The sequence below is a fragment of the Lissotriton helveticus genome, chromosome 7 (assembly GCF_964261635.1).
Source record: "Lissotriton helveticus chromosome 7, aLisHel1.1, whole genome shotgun sequence".
In the NCBI taxonomy this organism is placed as follows: domain Eukaryota; kingdom Metazoa; phylum Chordata; class Amphibia; order Caudata; family Salamandridae; genus Lissotriton; species Lissotriton helveticus.
Window position 1 is genome coordinate 61,592,975 of NC_136068.1, and position 25,354 is coordinate 61,618,328.

General features: G+C 43.3%; 1 pseudogene across 1 annotated transcript in view; it reads right to left on the bottom strand.

The window, feature by feature from the left end:
- Positions 1-24,781, bottom strand: part of LOC144768046 (epidermal differentiation-specific protein pseudogene) — a 30,469-nt pseudogene extending 5,688 nt beyond the window's left edge. The window contains exons 1-2 of the transcript XR_013598431.1: positions 24,761-24,781; positions 21,533-21,579 (exon numbers count right to left, since the gene is read on the bottom strand). The product of XR_013598431.1 is annotated as an epidermal differentiation-specific protein pseudogene (transcript). The remainder of the gene's footprint in view (positions 1-21,532; positions 21,580-24,760) is intronic.
- Between the last annotated feature and the right edge of the window lie 573 nt (positions 24,782-25,354).

A 25,354-nucleotide genomic window follows, 5' to 3' on the forward strand; every position in this document is an offset into this window, starting at 1 on the left:
TTTTTCAGACCTCGGTTAGTGTCAATCTTCGCCATGGCCAACTCCCTCATGAGCTTAACTCATACCCAGGTCCTGGGGTAAAAGGACATGATTGCTAGTAACAATTTGGATGCATCTTCCAATCCACTAACTCATGCCATAAGATGTTTGGGGCAACTCTGTTGAATGCTACTGAGTTGTTGATTAAACAAACAAACAGCAGCAGGGAATTGTGGGTCGTGGCTTCATGGGCAAGGTATGAGAGGACAACTATACTGTCCACCATGGACCCTCCTTCACGAAAGCCTGTTTGATAGAAGGGTAGTAGGCCTTTTGCATAGGCCCATTGCATTAACTCCGGGAGCATTAAAACATGTATTTTCAGACTAAGAGATTAATTTCCTAATGATGTAAAGCCCTCACATATAAAGTTGTTTCAGGTAAACCAGTTGGCTCGGGGTTTGTTAAAAGTGTAGGTTACAAAGTGCCCTTAAGAAATAGTATAAGAAAGTGACAGGATTGGACAAGATCACTGGGAAATTTCCAAAAGCTCATTCTTGAAATTTAACCGCAGTTAAACCCAAATCATTGAATGTAGATCTGCAACAGCAGAAAGTATTCCTTTATTAACATTTAATATATCCAAAAATAGCTTCCACTTTTGGATTTTTGGGAGAAGACCCACTGTGCACTATCAACTAAGGTGTCCAAGCTTTCAAGTGAGTGGTAGCTCACGTATAACTGAATGTTCCTACAGTGTTTTTATCCACAGACTTTATTATTTACCCCAATAGACCTAGGGCCAGAAGTACGATGCACCAATTTGTGACTCGCAAATTGGGATGTACAAAACTGTCTTCAAATTGCATGCCTCATTAATATGACTGAGGCATGCGTAATTTGTGACCCCATTAGGGATGGCTAGCACTCACAGGGATGGCGGCTTGCTGGGATCAGCAGACCACCATGTCTGTGACTGCTTTTAAATAAAGCAGTAGTTGTTTATATGCAGCCCATTTTCCTTAAAGGAAAACAGGATGCATTTAAAAAAAAAAGAAAAGGTAAACTTTTCAGTTTCATGTTTTAAGGGCAGTCGGTGGTCCCTGGGACCACTACCTGCCCTTCAAAAATATTTTTTCGACCCATTTACTAAGGGGAAGGGGTTTCCTGGGGACCCCTTCCCGTTTGCAAATGGATTGCCACCTACTTGAAGTGAGTGGTATTATTGCGAGTGTTTTGAGCCCGTAATTGCGGTCACAAAACATCCATACATACAAATGCGATTTGCTATTAGTAAGGGATGCCCTTGGCATGACCCTTCCTAATAGCAAGTCTCAAACCTCATTTTGTAAATCAATAAAATGTACTGATTCACAAAATGAGGTTTGTACATGGCCATGCCCTAAATAGTGGTCGTATATTTGGCCCATAGTCTACTGAATTGCTAAACTTACTTTAAACATGTGATAATTGTCAAAGATGGTAGCCCAGGTTTTTTTTACCATTCACAGATTTAATGCTCTAGTAATTTGCGCATAAAACCAATGTCGGTCTTATACTGTGATCGAGAACTATTTCACATTGCCAATATCTATGTGTAATTTAGGTTTGAGGGTTCTCAGCCAGGGTGAGTGCTGATTCTCAGCCTATTAGATTAATCCTGCACTGAGGCCAGATGACTAAGCTACACTTTGGAGCCTTGCAGCTCATCTTCCCAAACTCACACTTGCATAATCTCCACTGTTCGCTATGGAGATGGAAGCAAACAGATACATTATTTGGCACTCGACCAGGGTCTCTGACCCTGAAGAACACTCACCTGATGATAACCCATAATCCACTCCTTGGCTATTGATACTTTCCATTTGTACTTTCCTATGTACTACCTTGTCTGGGTGTCTGATTGTGTCTATAACACTCAATTATCTGTTGCAGGGAGATGCTCTGTTCCTAGATGGACCTAGTAGACCCTTATTAACTGGTGGGTCTAGAAACCTGTTCCTCTTAGGGGGTTGTGCTTTTGCATCTTACTGGTTGGACCCTTATAAACCTCATTAAAGACACTACTTTCTGTTGGATACGCCTATGATGCACCTCAATATACCCAATAGACAATCATTAATTGTTTCAGGGAAGCTGCACCTTTCAATTTTTCGCAACTAAGCCACTCCTGGTTAAACTCCATAGACAATTGATAACTGGTGGCTTTGGGAATCTGTATCTTCCAAGTGGTAGGGATGTCTCCCTTTACCTTACAGCCACAGTATCTACAATATCACTCTAAAATCTGAAAAAGACTATGGCCCAATTCACTAAGGTAAACTTAGACTTGAAGTTTAAGTTTAGCCCTGAAGTCTAAGATTAGAGTTGAAGTATAAGGGTCCATTCACAAAGGCAAATTTAAACCTAAGTTTAAGTTTTGTGAATATGGCCCTTATAATTCAGGCCTAAATTTAGACTTCAGGTCTAAGTTTTACTTTGTGAATTGGTCCCTCTATGTTGCCAGTGTTCCGCATGCAATCTCACATCTCACAGAGGTCTTTTCACATCAACCCTATTTCTTCACACAACATTCCCTTCTCTTCTGTGCCTATTTTTCTTCTCCTGTCATGATTTTGAATCTCTCTCAACTTAACTCTTTCACTACCTTCCTAACCTAACTAGTCACCATTCTGTTCCCTATTTTGCCTTGGTTATTGTCCCCCTTTCATTCTATCCTGTATTCTCATCCATACACCCCCCCCGTGATTGTTTTCTTAGGGTGAGTAAATATGAGTATGAAGACACAGATTCAACAAAAACATTCAAAGTACTTGCACTAACACCCAGCTTGTTGGTGTGTGATACTATTGTAGCACATGCATTTTGTGTATGAGTGAACTAGAGTAGTGGAGATCAGTGGAAGCCTTTTAAATATCCCTGACATGTCCTTGCACAAAATGGAAGGTGGCAACTGTGCTCCCAGACAGTCAAAGTATATATCTTATATACCAGCAGCTGGAGTTGGAAGACCCGGACAGTGAAGTGAGGGGTGTGGAGACAGTGGTCCTTTATATATTCCATGAGACTTTTTGGATAGCAAGATGCTGCTGCTGATTTGCCTTCTGAGTACTGCCAATTGATGGATTGCAGGTGTGAAGGGTGCAACTGAAGACTGGTGAAAGGTAAGGTAGTCTCTATATTAAGCCCACCCCGTTGTCTTTCCCTGGTTAATGCTTTAGCTTGGCCGATGACATTGAGGTCCAGAAATGGTACACCTCTTTGTGCATCTGTTGTAGGCGCCCCAGGATGGAGACAACGCTGCTGTTAGATATCAATCTGCAAAAAGTCTGGTCTGGAGTACAGCCTGGAAAGAACACTTGTTTATCAAAGTGGGATCTGAACCACCCACTTTGTTGCATGGTAAACATGGGTGCAGATCCAGAAAATTAAGTATAGAATGTGTGATCAAGATATCTAGGACCAAAATATCAATATTTTAGTTCTCGATATTTATAAATAAATCTAAAGTTAGCTATATGCCCTTATCTTCTCAATATTTTGGGCTTTGATATTTTGGTCATGATATTGCAGCCTCTTGATATTATATACTCATTAATTACATTTTCATTATTTTCTTATTATATTGAGGCCATTTGATATTCTATGCTATATATTCTGGACTACAACTGTAGGCTTAAAGATATCTCTGCATTCCTTGATTTCTCCTACCAACATATAAATACAAGGATGGCTAAAGTTTATGCTTGTTTTGTTCATCGATCTCCCAAAAATTTGAAGATTTGTCAATGCAGATGTCTTTTTTCCCCTTTTTCTAATTATCTCCACATCTCATCTGCAGTTTTTTGATTTTCTTTTTACATACATATTACAAACTTGACCCAAAGGTATTGGAGAACTTTCAATCAGCAGCAGTTACATTACACATTCATTTGTTTTGCTTTTTTGATTTCGAGTGCATGTGACCCTCCAATGACATGATCACAAAATAAAGAAGATTGCAGCTCTTTACTCTAGGGTAACAATCATCCACTCTCAGGTTTCTGACTTTCCCAAGCTTCTTTGCTAAAATATCTATTCCATTGAGACTGCTGTAAGTTGCCATATGTGATTGAGAATTCACTATTTTTCCAAAAATGTAGATTCAACATTGTACCAGGATAGAAGCTCCATGAGTAAATTTGACTGGGTCTCAGAAGGATTCTGAATATGGGCATATTGCTGGCCCCCCTAGTTCAAGTGTTAGCCTTCCACTGTCAAAGTTTGAATCCTGTTATGCCCTGTGTGGCGTGTGAATTTGTTAGCCTGTTTGCTGTATGAGTCTGTTTTTTTTCTGTGTAGTGCTTGTGTATGTGGATCTTTACCTGTGTGCATGTGTAAGTGAAAGTATGTGTGCTTACACAGAGTCTGCCTATAATGCAGCGACAAAATTGCAGGTTTCCTTTTAATGCAACTTTTCATAGACTCCATTTTACTCTCCATGGCAATCACAGACATACAACATGCATCAAGGCATTGTCTCAATTCATCAGAATTAGAAAATCTGCATCAGTAATCGTACTCATAAGAACAGGTACAGATGCACTGCTTTTTGGAATCCAGAAACATCGGTAACAGAAAACTGAATTTGTAGAATTAGTAATTATGGCACTCGTGAGAAGAGATACACGCGCAGTCACACTCTCTGTGTGTATGTATTCTTACACGTCCTCTCCTCTCTCTCCCTACTCCTCATTTTGTGCATTTGAACACAGGATGTGTTCCTTGGAGCTCCTCCGTCCTTACGCCATTGCGAGCTTAGTCTTCCAATAAACCTGGTGAGTTGTTTTTGATGCTAGGCGATGCATGACCTAGGCATTAGTTCAGGATTTGTATTGATATTATGAATATCTTGTAATACTGATGCCATCTATGCCAGCTTAAGTTGTGCTCTAACAGTAGTGAGAACTTAAACACATCTAATGTTATATATTGGAAAATAGGGGGCATACTGATTTATTAATTGGATGCTTTTGGGGATATTACTATGTGTTTCTATGGAAGGATACAACATGTGACTGTAAGGTACGTTGATTCAATATTGTAATACTGCTATGATATTGGTTGGAATCACGTTTCTAGAAATATGTTTATTTTTCCGCAATATATATACATTCTGTGTTGGCGGAATTCCCTCCACATGGGCGAGATCGATTTGATCACCTATGACCTATCTTAATGCCTGATTAAGGTAAGGGGGTTTTTAGGGACTGGGGCGGTAAAACATCCTGAAGAAGACTGACGTGACCTGTTGAATGTGGCTACTATTAGGTCGAAACATGTTGACTCCAGCAGTTCAAGGAGGGGTGTTATAGGATCCTAACTTCCTCCCTTAACACCACCATCATTCATTTTTAATCCTGACCTTGGAGCCTACTAATAAAGGTATGATAGGTATCCATGAGCCAGTTTTAACTTCACTACTTTGACTGCACTTTGTTCTACCATTGTACCCAGTCCTGGGCTAACACTTTCTGTTGTGAACACTGTCTGTCACTTCCAAATTTGTTTTTTTCTTTGTGTTTTATGTTCTCCCTCCCTATGCTCTGCCCTGTGTGTGGCTACGCCAGGGCGTATTGTAAGCAGACCCGATGATGAAGCATGTCACACACATTTGTGTGTGAGTGAGGGCAGTTTTTCTAAACATATCAGTGTGTTACTGCTTGTGTTTATCTTTATCGTGGTCGCTTCCTCTCCACCCCTCGTGTGCATCCAGTTATGTCCAATGCCATAGCTCTTGTTTGCTTATTAGGAAACTTTGTAACATAGGCAGTTGGTCTAGCTTTTGTGAAAAGCATGTGTTAAAATCAATCAGCCTTTAACAGTTGGTTTTTAGCGCGTAGTGGCACAGCCTATAAACAAGTATTTTGGTATATGTTATCTCACAGATTACCGTAGTAGGCAATGGTATTGGTTTTAGCCACCAACTCTGATTCTTGTTAGACCCTGTTGTTTTTACATGCTGTATTAGTCTACATATTTATAGTTGTATATCTGTATGCATGATGATTGCTAGTTTATGTGCACCGATGTTGGGCATAGTGTAAAGCTAATGTTAAAGGGAAAAGCCTTCATCAGGTAATGGGGAATTTCATGCCAGATTTCATAGGTTTGATCTGTTTATGATGACACTTTATGACACAGCAATAGGCCTGACCCATTTATTTTGAAAACCATGACTGAAGACAATAGGCTTTTGAGGATGGAATATTATCACTCTGTGCTAAAGCCTGCAGGCAGGTATTTTGATACACATAATTTCACAGATTACCCTAGTGTGGATAGAATATATACACTAAAATGATCCTTGCTAGTCCTTGCTTTCTTAGGTGAGAGGATATTTTGCTTTGCCAACTCTATTTTTGTATACATTTCGATTTTTAAGATTGTATGCCAGAGGGTAGCCTTTTTAGAAAGCTTATACTCAGTACAAAGGGCTTGAGCTAGTTATGGTGAAAAGTCAATGAAAAAGGCTAAATGTCTGATTGTTTATTAAAAGAGTTAGTGAGCCTAACAGGCTGAGTGTGAAAAACATGCGCTAACCTCCATAGCATTTAAAGGTGGATTGCTATTACTCTGAATTAAAACCTACAGATAGGCATTTTGTTACATGGATTCTCACAGATTACCACAGTAGGAAAGAGTGTTGGTGCACACCGTGGGTATAGTAGATTTGTACTGTCAGAATCCTTGCTAGGCCCTCATAGGAGTGATTATATTTTGCTTTGCCAACTGTCATTTTATCTACTATATAACTGTATGACTGTATGCCTGGAAATTTGCCTTCTGGGAAAGCCTACGCACAGCACAGGAGGATTCAGTTGGTGATAGTGACAAGCCAATGATAACAGCTACAAACCTGATTGATTCACTTTTTCAAAGCATCCTATTTGCCTTTAAGGGAAAACAGGCTGCACTTCAACAGAAAAACAAAGATTAGTTTATTTAAAAGCATTCAAAGACATGTTGGTCTGCTGAACCCAACATGCCACCATCCCTGGGATGGCTAACATTCCTAATGGGTTTGATACCTTCCTCAGTAATATCCATAGGGGAGATTGATTTGGGATCCACTAGGAATATCTATTTTAAAAATAAAAGATTCATACATTAGGAATTGAAATTTCCTCTTTGCGATTAGCAGAAAATTGCAGTTAGGGTATAACTATTACCAATGTTAACACATCTGGTGCTTAATTCCTTAATCAGTTTTGAATCTATACTATCAATAGCAGATAGTTTGCGTCAGGGACTTCTAAAATATCTAATAGCTACTCATTGAGATTTGAGGGTGGCTAAACCTAATTTATTCTCAAAGCCATCCTGCTAAGACTGCAGTATCTTAGGAGCTGGGGCAACGATTGGCGAGACATTTCTAGAAGTACACTAAGAATTAAAGAAGAACATTAGTGATTAAAGGCTTGGGTGTTGGTACCCTCATAGAGACTTGCAAAGATTTCGAAAGTATGATGGACAGACCCCTACTCAGTGATCCCTTTCTCTCAATTTCGGAGCAGCAGTCTAAGTGGGGTCAGTGTCTCCATGGGAAAAGGAAGATAGCTAGCTCCTGGGTGAGAAAGATAGCAGGGGGATCCACCTCTTCTCCACCACAAGGTGAACAATTAATGGGAACCATTGTTTACTCTTCCAGTATGTGAGGACAATCACCCCCTCTGCCAACTTCCTCTGTAATCTTGTCTGGATCCTGGGCATCAAAGAAATTGAGGGAAACCATAAATAAAGCTGTTGGACCATGGGCTGAAAATAGCATCCACCCCCACTGCCTGAGGATCCTGAAATCACAAGAGAAACTCCTGGAGTTGACTATAATGCTAATTTGCAAAGTTACCAACATGAGGAACCTCCAAACTGTGACAGATTTCTTGAAAAACTGGCTCAATACAAAGTCCTGGGAACACAGAAATACCCTGCTCAGGTAATCTACCTGTGACTTCACATCTCCTCTGATGTAGACTGTCCTTAGATGTATTCAATTGTTTTCTCTCCTAAGGCAAATGTTGTGGAAAAGTAAATTTTGCCATGTTCTGTGTCCCTACGTGTCCTCCATCTTATGTTATGTGTGCATGATTAAATATGCATATGTATCCCCCATGTTTGATTAAAGACGCAATTACAGTTGTGTCCATCACTAGTATGCCAGTTTCCAGTTCTCGTGAAAGCTACGAGTATCAGGCCTATGTAAAGTTACGTTGCCACGTTTCTCAGTGTGCACGTTATTTTATTGTAAAGTCCCCGTTTCTAGGCCTCAAAAGGGCCCGGACACCAGATTCAGCTCCTGTCTCCTGAACCTTCGCTGAGGAGCGATACAGCCCCCACCTGTATCCCTGACCCTTCACTTACTTCCTGCCTCACAGTGCCCGGCTCAGCCTGGCTCTGCCTCTGAGTCTGCCAAGAGTATGTTATGATTCTAGTTATCAGTCCAGCCCTCCTTCTTTGCATTCCTAAGCTACTGAATCGCATCAATAGTTTCCGTCATTGTCTAGCCTTTACGTCTCCATGTAAGAGAAATACTGCATTTAATGGTCGTTTAATATTCTTCATCACGCACTACATGTAGAATAATGCATGCTCCAGTCTTAGAGTCTGTTAGCCTTTACCCCGATAACTTTTGGATTCTATCAACATGTTCTCTAAACATTAGATACTAGATACTGTTTAGGTACATGTCGCCCTGACTCTCCAGACTTCAGTCTCTGCTCCTAGCACAGAGTTCATAGCCCCCAGCTTCTCCTAGTAACACGTCATTGTCAGTTTGCGCGCACCATTAGGTTAGAGGTCCCGGCTCCTTAGGCAGCCCCCTCCATGTTTCCGCCCCATTTATGACATATTCTGTTACGTTTACATCACATGTCTATGTATACGCCCCTGTTACACCCATTTTCACCCTTATCTTTCGCGACTGCTATTGACCACACCCACTGCTCCGCCTACTGTAATTCATTGTAATGTAACTGTTTTAGTATATATATTTGTGCACTGTTATTAAGTGTTACGCCGATTCTGATCCTGCCCCCGGCAGCGCTGCCATCCTGTTCCCGTGCAGGTTGTCCTATTCCTGTCCTTATGCTGTATTAAACCTGCAAACTCCTACTACCTCGAATCTTGACTCTTATTTATTGAGCTATCTGTTATTGCTATGTCCAGTAAAACCTAGATCCGGTATTATTTATTTATATACCACATAATGGCGCCCGAATAGGGACTTGCCCTTTCCCCACGCGCCGGTGAAGCCACGCCGGCCCCCTGACCCTCTGCAGCCGTGACGGAACCATACCGTGCACGTGCAGATATTTCTGCTTCAAGTATCCCTCAGGTCCACGGAGGAGACGGAGGTGGCGGTCCAGCATCCAGACGAGGCGGTGGAGGAACGCGTCGAGTCCCGACCAGAGCCCAAGTCGAGAGTCCAAGGTCCGAGGTATCCGGAGGCCCACCCGTAACAGAAGTCCGAAGTTCGTCCGTCCGGCGTCGAAGCAGTCCAGTCCAGTCCGAGGCCTTCCGTTCTTGCTGCCCGGTGAGTACCATTGCTGGGGTAGTATCTAGACAGGGTCAATCTAATTGACTCTGGTCCGTGGGTTGGTGGTACACAGACCCAAAACGAAGTGTCCACTTCGGTGGATGCGGGTCCTGACGTGTCTCTTTATGAGACCGGTAAGTTTCGTACTGTTTCAGCAGTGCATCTAGTTTCTGTTCTAATCAGTTCTGTTCTCGAGAAATTCATGTATTCTGTTTTCAGTATTCCAGGTAGTATTCTGTTCGAACTGTTATTTTAAATGTTCTTCATGTATTTTAATGTCGTGGTATGAATGTGGAGTAATTATCGTGTTCATTGTGTATTGTATTGTGTCCAGATTACAGTTTAGTCATGCCGTTATTTTCCAGACTACGTCAGTTAAGAACTAGAAAAGGTCTGTTAGAAGAAGCAGTTCCTGTCCCGCCTAGGGACAGTCCAGGTCATTTTATGTATCAGAAGCATGGCATAAGTGCCATATTATATCTAGATTTATGGGTAGAATATACCAAACAGTTAGAAGAAAAGTATAGATGGCCCGTATCGGGTACATGGGATGCCGAGTGCATCATGCGAGTAGAAGAAGCATTATGGAAAAAGAAAGCCAGACAGTCACAGAAAGATGCCATCGAGCTATGGCGCAAAGAATCTCATAAAAGAACCGAAAAGGAAATCAGAAAGTCAGAACTAAGTAGAGAATCCTTAGAACGAGCCCAAGAAAGGGAACTAATCGAGATAGGTGAACGAGTTAAAACAGAACAGTCAGACAGACAGAGGCATGCCCTTATTAAGGGTATGTATCCTCTTCTTGCCGAGGGCTTGCCAAAAGCGACCCCGGAGGCATCCAGTAATTTTCCGCTACCACTAGTTCCGACTAAGCTACGTCACAAACCGACCGCAGCTGATATTTTCATCTCGTCCTATTTGGACGACACAGTCCCAGAATATGCGAATCCTGTTCCGCCAGTCCCTGTAAATAATGTAAATCTAGCTCCTCCAGACACCGGGGCACCTCTTGCAGTACCTGCTACGGTACCCCCGGTCCAGCCTACATTACAATTTCCCGCCGCGCTAGTACGAAGAGTATCAGTCGACGATTCCAGTTTAGGGGCCGCAGGAGGAGGTCCTCCTGGTACCCCGCCACCGCACCAACGTAGAACGTTGGCCGAGTTACATGAATGTGCGTTACAGCGTACGCCCAAATTTAAGTCCGTTGCAGAAATCCGACGAGCTCTTACTGAATGCCGCTATGATCCAGTTGCAGGTGATGATAGTACAGTAATATATTCCATCCGTGTAAGACGGGTGACCGGGTATTTAGACACCCTACCAGATATGAAAGGAGATCTAGACAGAATATATCGTTTCATCCGTACAGGGGATGATCCAGAAAGTATTGGCGAAGCCATGTCTCAAAGGAAAGCTGAGATCCAGCTCATGTTATTAAAGTTTCTGATTAATTGTCTAATAAGAGAACAAGACTACCCGACTAAAGATCCGGCCGAAATGAAAATCCTGACAAGGTGGAGTGATAATATAGCCGAGGGTAAACACAAGACTATCAGTAGTATAGAGAGTATGTACAAGAAAATCCGTAAGGAAATACTAAAGTTACACGAACAACGTAAAGCAGCACAAGTAAGCGAGAAAGAAAATGACTCTACCGAAGAGGTAGAGGACGAGAATCCCGCCAGAATAGCGTATGTAGGAAAATCTAGATTTCCAGACCGACATTCACGTCTAGACTACAAGAAAACTGTTCCTCATCCGGCACCAGAACAAGGTTCTCTAGAACAAGTATTTCAAGCTACCGATCACATTCTGAAGTCACGAATCGGTTATAGCGAGTTAAGTACTATACTTGAACAAGAACTAGTCTGATCAGCGGTCCGATGGATTACTGATTCTACCACTTTTCCAGACGAAATAGTGGCACAAATGTTTCTGAAACTGCCCCCAGCCGAGCAACGACTGGTGGGTATGTATATGATCCAGCACCTCATTACTCTGTATGAGGGTCAACATTCTGATCCAGGTCCGTTACACGATGTCCTGAACGAGTTACTCCAGTATAGATGGAAAGGTTTAGGTACCGATTTAATTAGTGTCATTCTAGAACAGCGCCACAAATATAGAACGTTTCTGAACCCGCATTTTGTTCATGTCTCACCTCCAGAAAGTAAACCGTTTTACATAGACAGACAGAATCCGTTACGAGAAGTACACCCAGTTAGGACAACAGATGGTGAAATGCAACGAGTGTTTGTTTACACTCCGATTACAAAGATGGAACTCTTAGAGATGAAGAAATTAATTCCCTGTCATGACAAAGATCCAGCAGGGTTCCACCGAGAATTAAAGGACATGCTCCGTATGGGAGAATACACGTATCCAGATATAATTAAAATGCTAAAAGTCCTGTTGCCCGCAGGGGTATATGAAAAACTCAAGGAAAAAGATTGGGAGGTGGGAGAGAAAAAGATCGATTGGGCAGTCCTAGAAGCTGAAGATAAGATACGAGTACCAGGTACCGGTCTAGGAGAGAAATGTAAAGAATTACCAGAACTGTTAATACAAGTTTTGCCAAGATTATTAGCCACTAAAAAGGAAGACTGGGATGCAATCTCAGCCTGTAAACAGAAACAAGACGAAGACACTAGTGATTTTTATTCTAGATTCGAAAAATGTTTTAGTATAAACAGTGGCCTCAAGACGAGTAGCGAGTCATACCCTCATCTTTTTGTTACTAAATTAGTCGAGAATTCAAGTCCACAAGTTAAGAATCGAGTTTTGAAAGTCGAAAGTACCTGGCAAGCTAATACCCCGTCCCAAATGTTACAGATGCTTCAATACCACCAGAATAGAATCAGAGAAGAGCAAGAACACGAGAGAAAACGTATGAAAGACACGAAAATGAAAGTACTAGTTGCACAATCCGTTCCACAAGACAGTCAGAAGAGGGGTCCGAATCAAGCCAGTCATCCTGCAGCTCCCGTTAAAGGGAACTGCAATTATTGTAAACAGCCAGGTCATTTTATAAACGAGTGTGCAGTTCTGAAACACAACATAGCTACTGGTAAGACTAAAGAAAGACCACGTCCGCCTAGACAAGAACAAGTTTCACAGACCTCTCAGCCACAGAATGCACAACAGACAGTTCCAGCACCGCAGCCTATTGCTGCAACACAGCATGTTACACAGCAGATGTACCAGTATGCGCAGTCCGAGTATCCAGAGTATCAGCCATATTCATGAAACAGCCTAGAGAGGGAGGTAGGCTTGCCTCTCATCGAGATACCTGTAGATCAAGAGGGTCCCTATGTTCATAGTCAAGTATTAGGGAAAGACAGAAAGTTTTTGATTGATACAGGGGCAAGTAGGACCACCATCAGTCACGCCGAAGTTCCAGGGGCTCCGCTCTCAGGCTCTAGAAATGTTTCCCTTGGATTTTCAGGAAAGCCTATTGTAAACGAGATATCAAAGCCAGTTACTCTAGAAGTAGGTCCATTGTCCCGCACTACTGATCTGTTACTTACGAAGTCATGTCCAGAAAATCTGTTAGGCATTAAGACACTGAAAGAATTAGGTGCAGTCATATGCTGTTCCCCAGAGGGAATACGACTGTTCCTACGTGACTTCAAGGGTCACTATGTATTACGAGATTTTGATCCGAGATTGTCTAATTTTCCGCAGCATCTATGGGCGCAAGGTCCAACTGATGTTGGTTATATGCAAATCACACCCCATCGTGTGACTCTCAAACCAGGTGTAGTGTTACCACGAATCAGACAGTACAGATTGCCACCTGAGGCTGTAGCAGCCTTATCCAAAATTATTGACGAGCTCATCGCTCAAGGAGTAGTTGTAGAAACTGACTCCAATGTATGTAATTCTCCGATCATTCCAGTCATGAAATGTACTGATCCAAATGCACCCCCAGTATATCGATTAGTGATTGACCTTCAAGAACTCAACAAATGTATTATTCCCCAGTACCCAGTTGTCCCAGATATCTCTTCCCTATTGACAGCCATTGATTCTGAAGCCTCATTTTTTTCAGTCATAGACCTCAAGAACGCATTTTTTAGTGTCCTCATTCATCCAGACAGCCAGTTCCTTTTCGGATTTTGTTTAAATGGAAGGAGCTATATGTTCACACGAGCTCCTCAAGGTTTCACAGAAAGTCCTAGTATTTACAGTCAAGCACTTAAGAGACAACTAGACAATATTCACATGCCAACTGACACTGCCCTGCTCCAGTATGTCGATGATCTACTGATCACAGCCCGTTCTAAACGTGCTTGCGAGCGAGCATCACTTACAGTCTTGTATTTCCTTGCCGAGATGGGGCACAAGGTGTCCCCTTCCAAGCTTCAATTCTGTGTCCAGCAAGTGATCTACTTAGGCCACTTACTGTCCAAGAGGGGTAGGCAGTTGACACCAGACCGTATCCAGTTAATAGTGAGTCTTCCTCAGCCCAAGACACAGAAGGAGGTACGTGCTTTTATCGGCCTCACTTCTTACTGCAGACAATGGATTCCTCAGTATGCATTTCTAGCTAAGCCACTGATACAGTTAACGACACAGGAGGCAGCCGTATCGACTGTCCTCCCTTGGACATCTGAACATACACTTAGTTTTAATGAGTTAAAGAAAGCTCTATGCCAAGCTCCAGTTCTAGCAACACCGAACTACAGTAAGCCTTTTACACTTTTTGTCACTGAACGCGAAGGTACAGCATTATCTGTTCTCACACAAGATCAAGCAGGACAGTACAAGCCCTGTGCTTATTTTTCGAGCACATTAGATCCAGTAGCCCAGGCTCTGCCTGCGTGCCTCAAGTCAGTTGCAGCCACAGCACTAGCTATCAGACAAAGTGATTCCATAGTATTAGGACATTCCTTGACAGTACAAGTTCCACACTCCGTGGAAGTTCTTTTAAACCGAACACAGACTCAGCACTTGACAATTGCACGTTTAACAGGTTATGAATTGACACTGTTCCAGCCACACATAGAAATCAGACGCTGCAACGTTCTAAATCCTGCAACACTGTTACCGTCAGTTAATTCAAATCCTGCCACACACGACTGTGTGGAAGTAGTTAACATTATGACTAAGCCAAGACAAGACTTGACAGATATTCCATTACCAGATCCCGACCTGACACTTTATGTGGATGGTTCATGTATGAGAACAAGTACAGGAGAACTAGTAGCCGCGTATGCAGTGACTACTGACACTGAAGTTATTGAAACACACCGTATTGACATCCTGTCTGCTCAAGCAGCAGAGCTAGTTGCTCTGACACAAGCCTGCATACACGCTAAGAACCTGAAAGTTAATGTTTACACAGATTCACGCTACGCATTCGGAGTTGTACACGACTTCGGAGTGCTCTGGCAGGAGAGAGGTTTCATGACTTCTCATGGAACCAAGATTCAGCATGGTCTCCTTATTCAGGCTCTGTTAGATGCCATACATTTACCGACATCTATTGCTATCATGAAGTGCAAAGCACATACGAAAGTTACTGACACTATTTCTCAAGGTAATGATATAGCAGATCGCACAGCCAAGCTTACAGCACAGACACCAGACATTCCAGTTAATAAGACACCGACATCCACTCTAGAACAGACTACATGCATGACAGTTAAGGACCCCACTCAAGATGTCATAGATATCCAGTTACATGCTACTCCCGAGGAAATCAAGAAATGGTCTGAACAAGGAGGGGTCCAGACAGATCAGGGATGGGTAACGAAGGGAAAAGCCACATGGTTTCTCCCCGATTCTATGGTTCAAGTCATTATCAATACCGCACATAGTCCAGCACATTTAGGAGAAAAAGCTATGTTAGACAGTATCCAGAACATTTGGTTCAACAAGCATTTACGAGCTGCAGCCAAGCAGAAAGTCCGTACCTGTATGATATGTTGCCAGTTTAATCCAGGAAAAAGTGTCCCGGTGGAACAAGGTGGTTTCCAGCCCCCTGACCACCCTTTTGAAGTCCTCCAGATGGATTATATTCAGATGGAGCGATGTCGAGGTTTCAAGTATGTTCTCGTAGTTGTATGCGCTTTGTCCAGGTGGACAGAGGCATATCCAGTCCCAGATTACACAGCCGCGACCACTGCCAAGCAGTTGGTTCGTGAATTCTTCCCCCGTTATGGACTCCCTAGAATCGTATATTCTGATAACGGCCAGCCATTCTCATCTGAGCTCATGAAACATATTTCCCTGTTGTTAGGGTACCAGTGGAAGTTCCATTGTGTACGCCACCCTGAAGCAGCCGGTCTCGTAGAGAGACATAATCAGACCCTGAAAATCCGAATTGCAAAAGTATGTAAAGAGAAAGGTGTGGACTGGCTAGTAGCTCTGCCAGTTGCCTTGTTTTATATGCGCATGGTCGCACATTCCAGATCAGGTCTGTCCCCGTATGAAGTCGTATTCGGCCGCCCCCCTAACATGTGGGGTACACCTAGACCTCGAAGTATTACCGATGTTTCAAGTAATATGCTGACAGATTACCTAGCTTCCTTGATGTCTGCCCTCAACTCTTGTCGTTCACAGGTTGCTGCCGCATTTCCAGACAATACCGAGGTGGCACCGCATGAAATCGTTCCCGGATGTATGGTTTTGGTCAGGAACTTTGATCGTTCAAGTCCGCTGGAGCCTCGCTGGAAGGAACCCCGACAGGTCCTCCTGGCCACCCGTACTGCCGTCAAGCTGGAAGGCAGGAAGGGCTGGGTCCATTTGTCACATGTGAAAAGATTTTTTGGATTGAAACCTGTTTCAAAGAACATTTCCGAGGATCTTAAAGACTGCCAAAGTACTATTCTTAAGGACTGTCCCGCAAAAGACATTGCTACGAACCCTTCCCTGTTAGAGAAAACTCCGCAACAGGAGTATAAGCTTAAACTAAGGTCTAGTAAAATAAGTCAGCCAGTTTGATTGTCTAAGTCCTCCCCTAGGTGAAACGGTTAGACCGGTTTCTGACATGTATATAATAGACCCCCACAGAGAGAGAGTTAGTGAGAACTCTAGAAGTTGCACTATTATTTTATGTTTTCTGCTATATTTTAGCATTATGATTTCCTGCACCAGTTATGCATTTTATTTGTATTTTTCAGTTTCTCATGTAAATAAGTCTGCTAATGTTACAGTAGAGCACACGTTTAGTGATCTGCCTCCTCATGAATTCTCATATCGTCTTGCTATGCGTAATAACTCCTTTATCCGCATGTTACATTATTCACACCAGACCAGCAATGCCACAAATTGTTGGGTGTGTGGTCGACTCCCCCCTTTCCAGACACCGAAGGGAGTTCTGCCACTCTTTCCTTATCCATTTTCACATAATGGTTTGTGTGGAGCATGGTCCACGTTAACGTCATCCTCAACAGATATGTCTTTTCTGAACAGTACATGTTTCCCAGACAAGCAAGGTCTTCCCCACAGAACAGGGTTAGATCTAGAAAATGAAGTTTATAATTTGGGTAATTATTCTTCGAATTTTATGGTCCTGAATGTTCAGTCTGATTCTACTCCAGACTTACCTGCTATTTCAGTACTACCAGTCAAAGGTGAATTATGTGTCCGAAATAATGGTTCCGTACATGTAGGCCATAGTGATTGTACTACTATTGTCAAGTATAGTGACAGTAGGAAATCTATTTTCAAAGCTTCACGTCATTCTTATTTTGTTTGTTGTCAGACCGCATATGTTCGTCTGCCCCTTGATTGGGATGGTACATGTTACATTGCCTTCCTACTGCCACCAGTTTTCCTAGCCCCACCTGACTATCATAGGAATTCCCACCTAGTACATACTAGACACAAGAGAAATCTCCCGATTGTCGATTATACTGAAACTGCTCTAGAACAATACATAGATATCAATAAAGGTGTCTTCCCCTACTTAGGTACTGTCGTGAATAGTAAACTGATACGTAGATTAACCAGAACCCTTGAAGCAGTAGTGATCGAGACTACTTCTGCTCTAAGTAACTTAACCGAAGAGCAATCCTTTATGAGAATTGTCGTGCTCCAGAATCGTCTCGTCCTTGACGTCATACTGGCCGATAGGGGCGGGGCATGTAGAGTCATCGGATCTAGTTGCTGCATTTTCATTCCTAATAACGCGCCGTCTGTTTATTCAGCTATAACCAGACTCCATAAAATTGCCCATATGTTACACCAAGATCCAGGCACCTGGACATGGTCCGGTTGGTTCTGGAATATAATTTCCGCCTGGGGATGGAAAGTATTGTCATTTCTGGGTATTGCAGTAGCGATCATATTCAGTTGCTGCCTCTGTTTACAATGTGGCCCTGCGATTTGCGGCATTTGTGCTACATCTTGTATTCCTAGTCCCAAGTCCCGTCCTAAATCCCGTTCCAAGAAAATTCGAGACAAGCAAATGATACTGTATGAAATGATAGATGGTATCATGAATATTGATGTTTCCTGATGGAAACGTAGTGACAAGGAGGGAATGTGGAAAAGTAAATTTTGCCATGTTCTGTGTCCCTACGTGTCCTCCATCTTATGTTATGTGTGCATGATTAAATATGCATATGTATCCCCCATGTTTGATTAAAGACGCAATTACAGTTGTGTCCATCACTAGTATGCCAGTTTCCAGTTCTCGTGAAAGCTACGAGTATCAGGCCTATGTAAAGTTACGTTGCCACGTTTCTCAGTGTGCACGTTATTTTATTGTAAAGTCCCCGTTTCTAGGCCTCAAAAGGGCCCGGACACCAGATTCAGCTCCTGTCTCCTGAACCTTCGCTGAGGAGCGATACAGCCCCCACCTGTATCCCTGACCCTTCACTTACTTCCTGCCTCACAGTGCCCGGCTCAGCCTGGCTCTGCCTCTGAGTCTGCCAAGAGTATGTTATGATTCTAGTTATCAGTCCAGCCCTCCTTCTTTGCATTCCTAAGCTACTGAATCGCATCAATAGTTTCCGTCATTGTCTAGCCTTTACGTCTCCATGTAAGAGAAATACTGCATTTAATGGTCGTTTAATATTCTTCATCACGCACTACATGTAGAATAATGCATGCTCCAGTCTTAGAGTCTGTTAGCCTTTACCCCGATAACTTTTGGATTCTATCAACATGTTCTCTAAACATTAGATACTAGATACTGTTTAGGTACATGTCGCCCTGACTCTCCAGACTTCAGTCTCTGCTCCTAGCACAGAGTTCATAGCCCCCAGCTTCTCCTAGTAACACGTCATTGTCAGTTTGCGCGCACCATTAGGTTAGAGGTCCCGGCTCCTTAGGCAGCCCCCTCCATGTTTCCGCCCCATTTATGACATATTCTGTTACGTTTACATCACATGTCTATGTATACGCCCCTGTTACACCCATTTTCACCCTTATCTTTCGCGACTGCTATTGACCACACCCACTGCTCCGCCTACTGTAATTCATTGTAATGTAACTGTTTTAGTATATATATTTGTGCACTGTTATTAAGTGTTACGCCGATTCTGATCCTGCCCCCGGCAGCGCTGCCATCCTGTTCCCGTGCAGGTTGTCCTATTCCTGTCCTTATGCTGTATTAAACCTGCAAACTCCTACTACCTCGAATCTTGACTCTTATTTATTGAGCTATCTGTTATTGCTATGTCCAGTAAAACCTAGATCCGGTATTATTTATTTATATACCACTATACCACTATACCACCATATACCATATCAATTAATATAGAGAGGGGAAGCCTGTCCCAAACAATGGCTGCTTTGTACGCATGTCATTTTATAGTATATTTCGTCTTAGCCTGAGCAGAGTACTGTTTTCGCCACTTTCGTTCGGCTTGGTGTAAATGGAGTTTTAGGGTTTTCAGCTCCTTTGTGAACCATTTTGATGCTTCATGTTGCCTAAGGCGGGAGTTTTTAATCTGAAGAGGGGCGTGAATATTAAATGCCTTCCTTTGCCAATCAATGATCTCTCTTTTCCAGTTATCCAAATCTCCTTTGGGGGCAGGCTGCTTATGGGAAAGAGTATCTAGGACCGCTTTCAGGTCAACTCGGTACCAATTTCTAAAGGTACTTCTTAAGTGCTGTGTGTGTTGCAACAGTGACACATTTTTCAGTTTAAAACTAATAATGCAATGATCTGACCATATGCATGGTTGAATACCCAAGTCATTCAAAATAACATTGGTGGACCATACTTGGTCAAGGGTATGGCCTCTGATATGCGTAGGGGAATAAATATGTTGAGTAAGGATGAGGCTAGTGAGGGACTCGCTGAGTTCCTTAGACAGTTTTCCCTCATCAGTTTCTTTAGCCCAATAGTTCAGATCTCCTACAACCAGAATTTTATTGTAATCTGTAGTCAGGGATGCAATATTGCTAGCTAAAACTTTGGGAAAGTCAGGCATCGTTGTGGGGGGTATATACAGTATCACACATAGTAGTGTGCTATTGTGTAGATCCAGTTTAACTACTAATGAATCAACTAATGACCTGACCATGATTGTAGCTTCCACTCACAGAAAAAAGGGGACCTACATCGTCTATGTACAACTCCATGAAGCCACACTGCCGGCTGATGTACTCAAGCAGGGAAAAAAGAAGCCAAGATCCAATCCCCGTTATATAATGCAGAGGTCCTAAACCATGAGCGAGTAGTAACATGCCCACAAGGGCCATGTAACCTTTTCAACAAACTCCCGTCTTTTTTTCATTTTAAAGGGAGCTCCAAGGAAGTCAACATAAGGTCTAATTAATTTTATACAAAAAAAACATAAAATGTAAAGTGTGACCCAGACATCCTGCTCCTATAAATCAAACGCCCCTCCCAGCCTGTATACCTCAAGGTCGAGACTGGAAGTAGGTGAGAGCAGCTGCATGAGGGTAAAGAGAGCGGGTCTACGCCCCAGGTTCAGCCCCTGCTGCCCAAATCTAATAGAACAAGAGGGGGCAACCGCCTGTGGCTAATACAAGAGCAGACTGGTGCATTGAACGAGGCTATAGAACAAAGGGCCATATTATCAAGCCTGGGCGATAAAATTGGCGCTGCTTTATCGGTAGAAAACTGCCGCTAAAGTGGCGATAATGGGCCTGATAATATGCTCTATGGAATTCCAATCAAAGCTCATGTTATATGTGAAGGACATCTAACATGAGCTTCGATTGGAATTCCATAGAGCCTATTATCAAGCCCATTATCCTCACTTTAGCGGCAGTTTTCCACCGATAAAGCGGCGATAATTTTATCGCCCAAGCTTGATAATATGGCCCAAAGGCCGGTGCACCACACGCATATTAACATACAGAGCAAGTGGGCCAGTGCATCAAGGGCAGAGAAATGAGCCCCTGCAGCACACTGATCCTTTTGGGTTCCAGAGTAGAGTGCGACTCGTCGAAAGGCGCTTCAACGCCTTGCCAGGGGCAGTAGGCACTATATAAATACAATTACAATTACATCGGATAGAAATAAAATGGAACCGAGCACCTTTCAGGGCCACATCCCCAAAGTTAGAGTGAAGAGACACTAATAGCCAGCTCCAGCTGATATGATGACTAAAGTCCCTTACCTTAAGAGAACGAGTTGTCGCTCACTCTGTCTACTGTAAAAGGAGGCTCCAGCATCCCCAGTGAAAGTTCATGGAATGGCACAAAAAGACACTGGAAGTGCAGCAGAGAGGGCATTATAGGAGGGGTTATGGGAAGTGTAACAAGCCTTAGGATTGGGTGAACAAGTGGCAGTAAAAGCTGTAATATTACTCATGTAAGTAAGGAATGTGACAGGGAAGAGGAGGTAATGAGGGTTCCTTTTAAATGTATGAAAAGTGGTATTTTAATACTTATTGTTGTTTCTGTCTTCGAGAAAAAACAATGTATGCCCTGGGCTTGCAAATGAACAGGAAAAGCAATAAATGTTTCAATTTTTTTATTTAATGGAATAGCACCAAAAATCAGGCATTACGTCTCTAAATGTGAGCATGTGTAAAATATATTTACCTTCAGTGTAGCTCTCTTTCTCGGCGTTTCCTGCTTGTCGGTCTGTCCTATAACACAAAATGATGCAAAAGGTCAGCACGCCTTTAGTCTGTGTGAATCCTGCTGAAACATGGGAGGTGTTGCACTAATTTGTTCATCTTCACCATCTACCCACCTCTAGGCAGGGGTGTACAAGCAGAGGTGCAGCAGGTGCAGTGGCACTAGGTCCCAATTCAACTCACCCCAACTAATAGCTGTATTACAACACTCAGAGATTGGGGCACTGAGATTGCCCATTGCGTTGCGGCCCATGGGATCCTTGCAATGCCAGTGCCACTGAGCATCTTGCTGGAAGTCGTACTCCTGAACTTCAGCGCTTCACTTAATCCACTTCACACCGGGGTATCATTTTGATGGGCGACAGCAAAGGGTTTTCCCAGTTAGGTAAACAGGTGATCCAGAGCTTCCATTGTGCCCAAATATGACCAACTGACTCACTTTCACAGGCGCACAATTGGATGCAATGAAGTATCCATTACTCAATCACATTTTGTATTCGAATTTACAGATAAAACCATAAAAGACATAAGATATCATTAAAATTAACACTGTCACTCACTCACCCGCAGAAGGGTTTGCTTACACCTTCTCGAAGGCATTCACGAATCCCACAGTCACTCGCTCAGTGCACACTCATCTATACATTTACTGACACACTCAGTGCCCTATTCAGTTACTTATGCACACCTCACGATTCACAAACATAATCCACAAATCAAACAATCACCCAATTCCCACATATGAACTCTCAGCACTGCATTACACACTAACACTTGAAAGACTCTCACACTTGTCGCACCCACACTTTTCCGCACTCAGTCACAGTCTTTACAGTCACCTGCAGTCAACCACAAACACACATCCATTGACACTGGTTTGACCCTTCACTGTCACAAAACTGGGCATGCACCGACTTCCATGTTCACTTGTATGCACACACACACAATGAAAGCTCCCACCCTCCCAGTCACCTGTCCCCCATATGCATTGTTCTGTCCTTCTCTCTATCTGCACCAAGCGTGAGATGTGGAGATCCCTGGTCCCTCTCACACTTGTTCTTTTGTCCCAACTTTGTATCCATCAGCAGCATCATTATTATCATTATTAACATCATTTATTGGTGTTGCAGTGTATTTTAGTGTCCCTCTGTGTCACGCGTGAGGATGCCACTTAGTGCTTAACAATTACAGTGTATTGTGTTGTTACTTTGTATCATCAAGTGGTTGTTAGTTTGAGAAAGTGTATTACAACATGCACTAATGTCAATGTGAACAACAAAGTAAATGTCATAATATCTGTTGCTCACTGTCTACCTGGCTTTAATGCACCAACACATGCAAACACTGGCATGACAAATTCTGTTCGCAGCTGTTAGCACTTTAAATCTAGATCTATTGGGTTTTCCAAAGCTTGTTAAAAGTTTCCTTTATATTCACTGGGAAAGCATGTTCTCCTTGGATAAATCCCTTTCCCTACGTCCCTAACAGGGGTTTGATGACACTCTATTGCCTTTGCAAGCCTTGATAAGAATTTCCTCCAACCCTTTGCTGGAGCAATTCTCTGACCCCTTCCAGGATGAGAATGGGTGTAATTTGTGAATGACCGGTTACTCACCGGTAATATTCATTACTCCGAGTCGTAGCCCTCCCCGTCCCAGTCCTTACCCATGAGCATAGCTCCTCCCACCAGAAACTCCCAAGCAACTAAAAACCCATCCCTTCCCTCCAGGCCACACCCACACCCTAAGGCATATAATCATGTGACCCGCCCATCCACATCCTGTACCACCAAGCACAAGAAGCCGAACAGGGAGGGAGGGATGGGAACCAGGACTGGGACGGGGAGGGCTACGACTCGGAGTAATGAATATTACCGGTGAGTAACCGGTCATTACCTCCTCGTCAGCCCTCCCCGTCCCAGTCCTTACCCATGAGCAGATACCAAAGCAAGAATCGACTTCACACAGTAGTAAAACAGACTCAAGCCGCACAGGCAGGAAGGCACACAACCCGAGCAGAACGCAACCCAGCGTCCCCAAACCCAGGAGACACAGTCCCACACATCAACCAACGACTAGAGGGCAAAAAAGCTCGAGGAGAACACCCAGCAGCATACACGCAGAACACAGCCAGGGAGGCCCCCCGGAAGCAAGCGCAAGAAGCAGCCACCCCCGAGGCTAGGAACCTCGAACCATCCCAGGCGCCAACACACCACAAGCCCAACAGCAGGTCGCACAGCCAACACAGCCACCGACGGAGAGCAGCCACAAAAGGCCCCAAAACAGGACCAGCCAGCCCAAAGGCAACAAAAAGGGAAAACCACCCCATAAAAAAAGGCACCGCAGGAAGGAGGAACACCTCCAGAGCCCGCACAACCGTCAAACAGAGTAGCTGCACCTAAAACCAAGAAAGAGGAACAGGACAGAAGACAGGCAGAACCAGAAATTCCGCAGAAAAAACAAACAGGATGTGGATGGGCGGGTCACATGATTATATGCCTTAGGGTGTGGGTGTGGCCTGGAGGGAAGGGATGGGTTTTTAGTTGCTTGGGAGTTTCTGGTGGGAGGAGCTATGCTCATGGGTAAGGACTGGGACGGGAGGGCTGACGAGGAGGTAATGTGCACAACCTCACCAGTTTGTGAGTGTTCACAAGATCTTAAGACAAGCAATGTATTGATTGGCTCAGACTTATCAGTGCTCAGTGATTACTACCATAGAATATACACAGTTGTGCAGACACTCACTCGTTAGTAAATGCATTGCCACATGCTACAAATCGTTTTGTGCCTTCCTGACAGGAGTGAAAACGAGGGTTTAATCATTCTCCCAATATCTTTGCTTGTGTGTATGTGTGGGTGTGTATGAGTGTGTGCACGTGTGTGCGCTCACTCTTGTATCTCTGTAATTCGGTTTATATTTGACATGTCTGTGTGGGGGTTTTCAGATGTGTATTTGCATGTGTATCTGCATGAGTGTTATGTATGTCTGCATGTATGCGAGTTAGGCTTATGTGAATGTGTGTGAAATGCATCTATGTGATATGCCTGATTTGTTTGTGCCCCAGTATAGGCAGAGTGACAAGAATTCACCAACACAATGACGATAGGAGCAGCACCTATTCTATACACTCCTTCTCTGAGACTATGTTAGTTCACAAAAACGAGTGCTAGCATCCATGCACAGTACTCACCCGCAGATGTCCCCTCTTCAGTCTCTCCTTGCACTTGCCTACCAGACACCCTCTATATAAGGCCTGGCTTCTGCCCCTCCCAGGCCTCCGGGGAACTATTTTCCATATGTAAACAGCCCCCAGTTAAGTTTTAAGCAACTGTCTAATCGAATCAGTTTCTAAGCATGCATTGAAATGTCTAACAATGCAAATATAAGCACATCTCTTCAGGCACACAGAATACATTCTCAAAGTCACAAGTGTAAATAAACCAACCCTGTCCAATGTGCTGAGATGATGTGACACAGAAGTGGCTCGGTTTAGACAGACGTGGATCAGCAGGAACTGGTGACGTGTAAGAGCCCTCTCATGACTAGCAGCACAGATTGAGATTCTGACCTTGGTCAGCGATTAATAGTTAATAAAAGATTAAATCTTTAAGTTAGAAGACCACATGGTTTGATTGATGGGCAACTTTCCAACACCATAAATCGGACTTTTTGTCTCCATAGAGTCACTGTACGTCCATGGTGACACTTTGTGCACACAGAGTCATAAGAGCACCTTTGTGGGGTGACATGAGACTCTAAGTGCATTTAGGTGTTTCATCCAATA